Source organism: Pinus tabuliformis, chromosome Q (genome assembly GCF_031772625.1).
Source record: "Pinus tabuliformis cultivar Carrire ecotype Pingquan chromosome Q, CPIR1, whole genome shotgun sequence".
NCBI lineage: Eukaryota > Viridiplantae > Streptophyta > Pinopsida > Pinales > Pinaceae > Pinus > Pinus tabuliformis.
The window spans coordinates 1,271,286,160-1,271,293,279 of record NC_142296.1 but is presented as its reverse complement, the minus strand read 5'-3'; positions in this window follow the sequence as shown (position 1 = coordinate 1,271,293,279).

Here is a 7,120-nt window from a genome sequence, read left to right as displayed (position 1 = left end):
ACAATGGTGATGTCCAACTAAGGTTTTGATTGAGTTGAAAAGTTTGAATTCTTTAGGCCACATTTCCATGAACGCACTATATATATTAGGTCAAGATAGTACCTTCTCCGCTTAATTGGTGTTATGGTAAGGATTAGGGGGGGGCATTACAAAATCAACTATCCATGTTGTACATCCTATTCATCCCCATCATCATCTCCATGAGAGAATACAACTCCCTCTACAACAAATTTATCTATGCTTCCATCCCAAGCCTCTTCTTCCTTGAAATCAACATCTCTATTGATAATATACTTCTTGGTAATGGGATTATAAAGTCTACTTTCCTTAGACTTGTCAATGTGTCCAATAATGATACACTTCTCACTTATGTCATAAAACTTCGTCATCATCTCTTTAGGTACATGTCTACACACCACACTCACGAAAATCCTTAAATGAGATAAAATACAACTCTTACAACTCCAATCTTCTTTAGAAAATCAATCATTTACACTCTTAGTCAGACTCTTGTTGAGAATATAAACAAAACAAAAAACTCTTAGTCAGAATGTTATGCAACCCAATCACAAACACAAAAAATATAGATCAATGACTTCTAAATAAGCCTCTTCGAGGGTGAAACCTTCTTTTACATCATATAAATGAACAATTATTCGATGGTTCAAATGAAAAGACCTCCTTAGTATATATAGGATTCTAAGGGGTCAAAATATAATTAGGTAATACATAAAAATAATAATGTAAGGGAACAACAATAACAACAATGGACTTCTATGGGGCACAATAATAACAATATGGGGCTACACTAGTATTATATGGACCTAACATGCCCCTCTTCTTCAAAAGAAGTGTTGTCCTCAATTCTTGAGTAGTTCTTGATGCTTCTAAATAAAACACTCATCCTCCCATGTTGGCTCTTCAACAGGTAAGTTCTTCCACTTAATGAGATACTCTCAAATTGATTTGTTTCATAGTTGTATGAATCTTGTTTCTGCATTTGCTTCAAGCTCCAACATGATTTTTCCTTCTTTGTCAAGTTCTAGTAATATATTTTGAAATGGAAGCTTATCATCTATAACCTCCTTGAAGAAAGAAAAATGGAAAATAGGGTGTACCTGTGAAGATGAAGGAAACTCCAATTTGTTTGGCATAGTACCAATATTTTGCAACACCTTGTAAGGGCCATACTACTTGGGTGATAATTTATTATTCTTCTTAGCTTGCTTGAAGGACATTTTTTTATATGGTTGTAGTTTTAAAAATACCCAATCACCCATGTCAAAACTTCTTTGTCTACGATGTTGATTTTCCTGTTATTTCATAAAGTCAAGTTATCCTTTAAGAGTTGGAGAGCTTTTTGTTGATCCTTGATGGGATATTCCACTCTTGATGCTTAGAATTTTCTCTAAAAAATGATGTGATGGACATTGGATGATACCCATAAAGCACCATAAATGGGACCATTTTTGCTACGATATGGAAGGAAGTGTTATACCACCATTACACTATGGCTAAACACTAGATCTAATGATTTTTTATTTTTATTTTATGAAACAGAAATAAATAAATATATCCTTCTAGACATTTGTTTACTATCTCATTTTTCCCATCATATTGAGGATGATAAGAATAGTTATGAGCTAATTGAGTACCAAGACAAGAAAATCATTTTGTCCAAAAGTTTCTAGCGAAAATGGGATCTATATCACTTACAATAATCTTTGAGTTTCCATGTAGCTTTTGAACTGTTTCCATAAATGTAGTATTCACTATACTGGCTTTGAGAGGATGAGATAATACACAAAAGTGTGCATATTTGGTAATTATATCAACTACCCCCATGAAAAAACTATTTCCCTTAGACTTGGGTAAACTTTTGATAAAATTCATTGAGACCTCTTCCCAATGTTGACTTGGAATGTCTAACGGTTGTAAAATCTTTGGGGTCTTAATTGTCTCAACTTTATTTTGTTGGAAACTAAACATTCTTCAGTGAACTTTTGAATATCAGATATAAGTTCATCCTATAATGAATCCTTCTTTACCCCGTGGTAAGTTTTTAAAAGTTTTGAGTTCCCTCCTATAGGAGAGATGTGCAATTCCAAAAGAACCTTTTGTTTAAGTTGGGATTACTTACATAGATATAGTGGACATTTGTTGGGTCCCTATAATACTAGTGATTACCCCATTACTATTGTAGTTATACCCCTTATTTATATTGTTGTGCCCCTATTACCCCCATATTGTTATTTCTGTGCCCCATAGAATCCCTCTATTGTTATTTTTGTGGCTTTATATTATTATTGTTAGGTCGGCTGGATTATATTGTGACTCCTTAGACTCCTATATATAGAAAGGAGGTTTTGTCATTTGTATCATCGAAGAATTGTTCATTTATGTAATGTAAAGGAGGTTGCCCCCTCAAAGAGGCTGAATTCTAAGGCGTTGATCTATCTTTTCTATCTTTTCTTGAGCTGGTTTCATAACATTTGGTATCAGAGCTTTGGATTCTAGGGTTTCGCTGCTCCAAACAGGTCATCGTGGAATTTTTTCTATAACGTTTTTTCTGTGACGTTTCAGAAGTCACAAAAAAAACCCATTTGAGAAGAATTGGCACTGAACCTTGGGTCCGAATTTCAGAACTTTTCGCGCGATATGTTCGGAGATATGATCTGAGGAAGTTGGCTTTTTTGCAGACTCCTGAATTACATTCAAAACAGGTGACCTGGGGAAAATTGTCATAACTCTCTCTCTGAGGATCGGATTGAAATTTCATAAAAAGGTAAAGAAAGAGGATGGACTGTAGTTTCTTTTATGTGTGTTTTAGATTTAAAGGTTGAAACAGTGACTCGTGGCACGTCGTACAAGTTCGCTCTACTGAACCAGTCTAAAAGCAAGTCACTGTGGGAGATTTCACATAACTCTTCCTTGGAGAATCCAATTGGGCTCAGACTTGTGGCATTGGAAAGAGGACGCAGAAGGCTACTGTAGGTTGCAACCTCAAAATTGTCTGATCTGAAATTACAGAGATACATCAGATTCAATATCAGGATTCTATAAAGTGAAAAAAGGTGTGTAGTTTTTTTTTATTTTTGTGTAAGCTTGGTTTAACAGAATTCAAAGGGCATAGTAAAGCATTATTATCGGTAACTGATGCCCCGAGGAAAGAAAATGAAAACACCTAGTAAGGAACCTGAAAGCTCTAGCATGACTCATGAAGAAGAGGAAGAAATGCTACATGATATATCAAAATTACAAGAACAAGTGCAACAAATGTCACGCTCACAAAAGCTAACAGAAGCTAAGATAAATGGCATGGAATCTAAGATAAATGGTGTGGAGTCTAAGATAAAGGGCATGGAAGCTAAGATGGATGATTTGAAGATAGATTTGAAGACAAACATGGCAGATTTGAAGACAGATTTGAAGACAGACATGACAGATCTGAAGAAAGATTTGACAAATTTTCTACAAGAAATACTTACTAATGGTGAAAAGGTTGTAAAGGAAACTCATGATGTGAACAAAAGAAATGTTAATCATGATTCCATAGACTCTAATGTTGGATCGAAGACCCACCATATTCCAAAAATCGATATGAGGAAGTTTGATGGCAAGGATCCCGCCACATGGATATTACAGATGGAGCAGTTCTTCGATCTCAATAATGTGCAAAACACACAAAAGGTACGTATGGCAACTGTATATTTGGAACCAAATCAGTTTGTATGGTATCAATGGCTTTTCTCTCGTAAAAAATTTATCACTTGGGCAATTTTTACGGAAGAATTGATAGCACATTATGAAGATACAAAAAGCAACACTTTTTTTAGCCAATTGATAAGTCTCAAACAAAAGGGTTCAATAATGGAGCACATTGAGGAGTTCCAAAAATTGAACATAAGGGTAAAAGATATTCCAGAGGAGCATAGGATTGATGTGTTCATAGGGTCTTTAAAGGATAATATCCAACATGATGTTCGCCTTTGGGAACCTGATTCATTAGAGAAGGCATTCAGGTTAGCAAGAAAAATGGAAAGCAAAATTATGGCAACTAGGAAGCATACCACTCACAACTATAAAGATGGAAGTGTTGTTGCCCCTAGTCTTCCACAACCTATAAGGTTGACACCACAACAATTGGAAGAAAAAAGAGCAAAAGGGCTTTGTTACAGTTGTGATAGCAAATACACTAAAGGTCATAAGTGTGCTGAGAAGAAATTATTCTACATAGATTGTGAAGAGGAAGAAGAAAAGGAGCAAGAAAGGTCAAAAGAAGAAGATATACCCTAGGAACAAAGCCTAGATGAAGAAAAAATAAATCCGACCATATCTTGTAATGCATTGGCGGGAATTACCACTCCTCAAACCATCAAGATAGAAGGACAAATCAAGAAGAAAAAGGTAATAGTGTTGATTGATTCAGGAAGCACCCACAATTTTATTCATTGTAGGGTAGCAAAAGAATTGAATTGCTTCCTATATCCAGCACCAGAGTGTCAAGTGATGATTGCAAATGGAGGAACAATAAATTGCTCTGGAAAGTGCCATAATATCAAGCTATCCATGGGAGAATATGTATTGACTAGCCCAATGCTTTCCATTCCAATGGGAGGTGCTGATGTTGTACTAGGAGTCCAATGGCTACAATCCTTGGGTACAATAGCTTTTAATTTTCAAGAACTTTTCATCAAATTTTCTACGGAAGGAAAGGAAGTTGAATTAAGGGGTATTGCAGGGAAACCAGGAAAGATAATCAGCTCTAATGGTATGACAAAGCTTCTAAAAAAGGAGCAAAGAGGTGTAATTGCACAATTATGTTCGCTAGATGTTTCCACATTGGAATCATCTATTTCTCCAGATCTCCAAAAAGTCTTGGACAATCATTCCAAGGTATTTGAGACTCCCAAAGGTCTCCCACCTATGCGTGATCATGATCATGCTATTCATCTGATTCCAGGAAGTGTTCCTCCAAACATCAGGCCGTACAGATATCCCTATGTCCAAAAGAGTGAAATTGAACGTATGGTTGCAGAAATGCTAGAGGCTGGTATAATTCAACCGAGTCAAAGTTCTTTCTCAGCTCCAGTAGTATTGGTGCACAAGAAGGATGGATCATGGCGCATGTGTCCAGATTATAGGGAGCTCAACAAGCTCACTATTAAAGATAAGTTCCCCATTCCTGTTATTGATGAATTACTGGATGAATTGCATGGATCAATTTACTTCACCAAGTTGGATCTTCGTTCGGGATATCATCAAATCAGAATGAAGATTGAAGACATTCCAAAAACGGCATTTAGAACTCATGAGGGTCATTATGAATTTTTGGTCATGCCTTTTGGCCTTACCAATGCACCTTCAACATTTCAAGGTTTGATGAATTCAATTTTCAAACCATTCCTTAGAAAATTTGTGTTAGTATTTTTTGATGATATACTAATCTACAGCAAGTCTTGGAAGGATCATGTTGAACATGTTGACAGGGTGCTACAACTATTGGAGGAGAAACAATTATATGCAAAAAGATCCAAATGTTTCTTTGGAGTCCAGGAGGTGGAATATTTGGGTCATATTGTATCTCATGAAGGAGTTAAGGTAGACCCTAGCAAAATTAAAGCCATTAAGGAATGGAAAATCCCCACATCCATAAAGCATCTGCGAGGATTTCTTGGGTTGACAGGGTATTATCGCAAGTTTGTTAAGAATTATGGGAGAATAGCAGCACCTCTAACAACATTATTGAAGAAAGATTCATTTTCATGGACTCCGGAAGCAACAAAGGCCTTTGAACATCTTAAAGAGGCAATGTGCCAAGCACCGGTCTTAGCTACACCGGACTTCACAAAAACCTTTATTGTGGAATGTGATGCTTCAGGAAATGGAATTGGTGCTGTTCTAATGCAAGATGAAAGACCCATTACTTTTGAAAGTCGTCCAATCAAGGGAAAGTTTTTAAGCAAAGCTATTTATGAGAAGGAAATGTTGGCAATACTCCATGCACTTAAGAAATGGCGACCCTACCTAATGGGAAGACACTTCAAGGTAAAAACGGATCATGATAGCCTTAAATACTTTTTAGAACAAAGATTATCCTCTGAAGAGCAACAAAGATGTTGGGTTATGACTTTGAAATCATCTACAAAAAAGGGAAGCAAAATGTGGTGGCAGATGCACTCTCAAGAAAGGATGAGGATGTGGAAGCATTGTTGTGTGCCATTTCTATTATCCAACCAGATTGGATAAACGAAGCAAGGGAGGAATGGAAGAATGACGAAGAAGTGTGGGCACTTATTCGAAAGCTACAACAAGATTCCAGTACTTCTGATACATTTAGCTGGCAAAATGATTCGTTATGGTACAAAGATCGCTTATACCTCTGTAAGAATTCCCAGCTAAAACAAAAGATTCTTATGGAATTGCACACTTCTCCCTTAGGAGGGCACTCAGGATTTTTAAAAACTTACCACAGGGTTAAGAAGGAATTTTTTTGGGATGGCCTTAAATCAGATATTCAAAAGTTTGTGGTGGAATGTTTGGTTTGCCAACAAAATAAAGTTGAAACAATTAAGACACCGGGTCTATTACAACCTTTATCCATTCCAAGCCAACGTTGGGAGGAGGTTTCAATGGATTTTATCACAGGTTTACCCAAGTCTGAGGGAAAGAGTGTCATCATGGTGGTAGTTGACAGACTTACCAAGTATGCACACTTTTGTGCATTATCACATCCATTTAAAGCCAGTACAGTTTCTACTGCATTTATGGAAACAGTTCAAAAGCTACATGGAAACCCAAAGATTATTGTAAGTGACAGAGATCCCATTTTCACTGGAAATTTTTGGACAGAATTATTTTCTTGTCTTGGTACTCAGTTAGCTCATAGCTCATCTTATCATCCTCAATCTGATGGGCAAACTGAGATAGTAAACAAATGTTTGGAAGGATATCTTCGTTGCTTTGTATCTGATAAACAGACACAATGGGTCAAATGGTTGCCTCTGGCTGAATGGTGGTATAACACTTCCTTCCATACAACAACAAAAATGACCCCATTTATGGCACTTTATGGGTATCAACCACCATCCATCACATCATATTTAAGAGAAAATTCTAA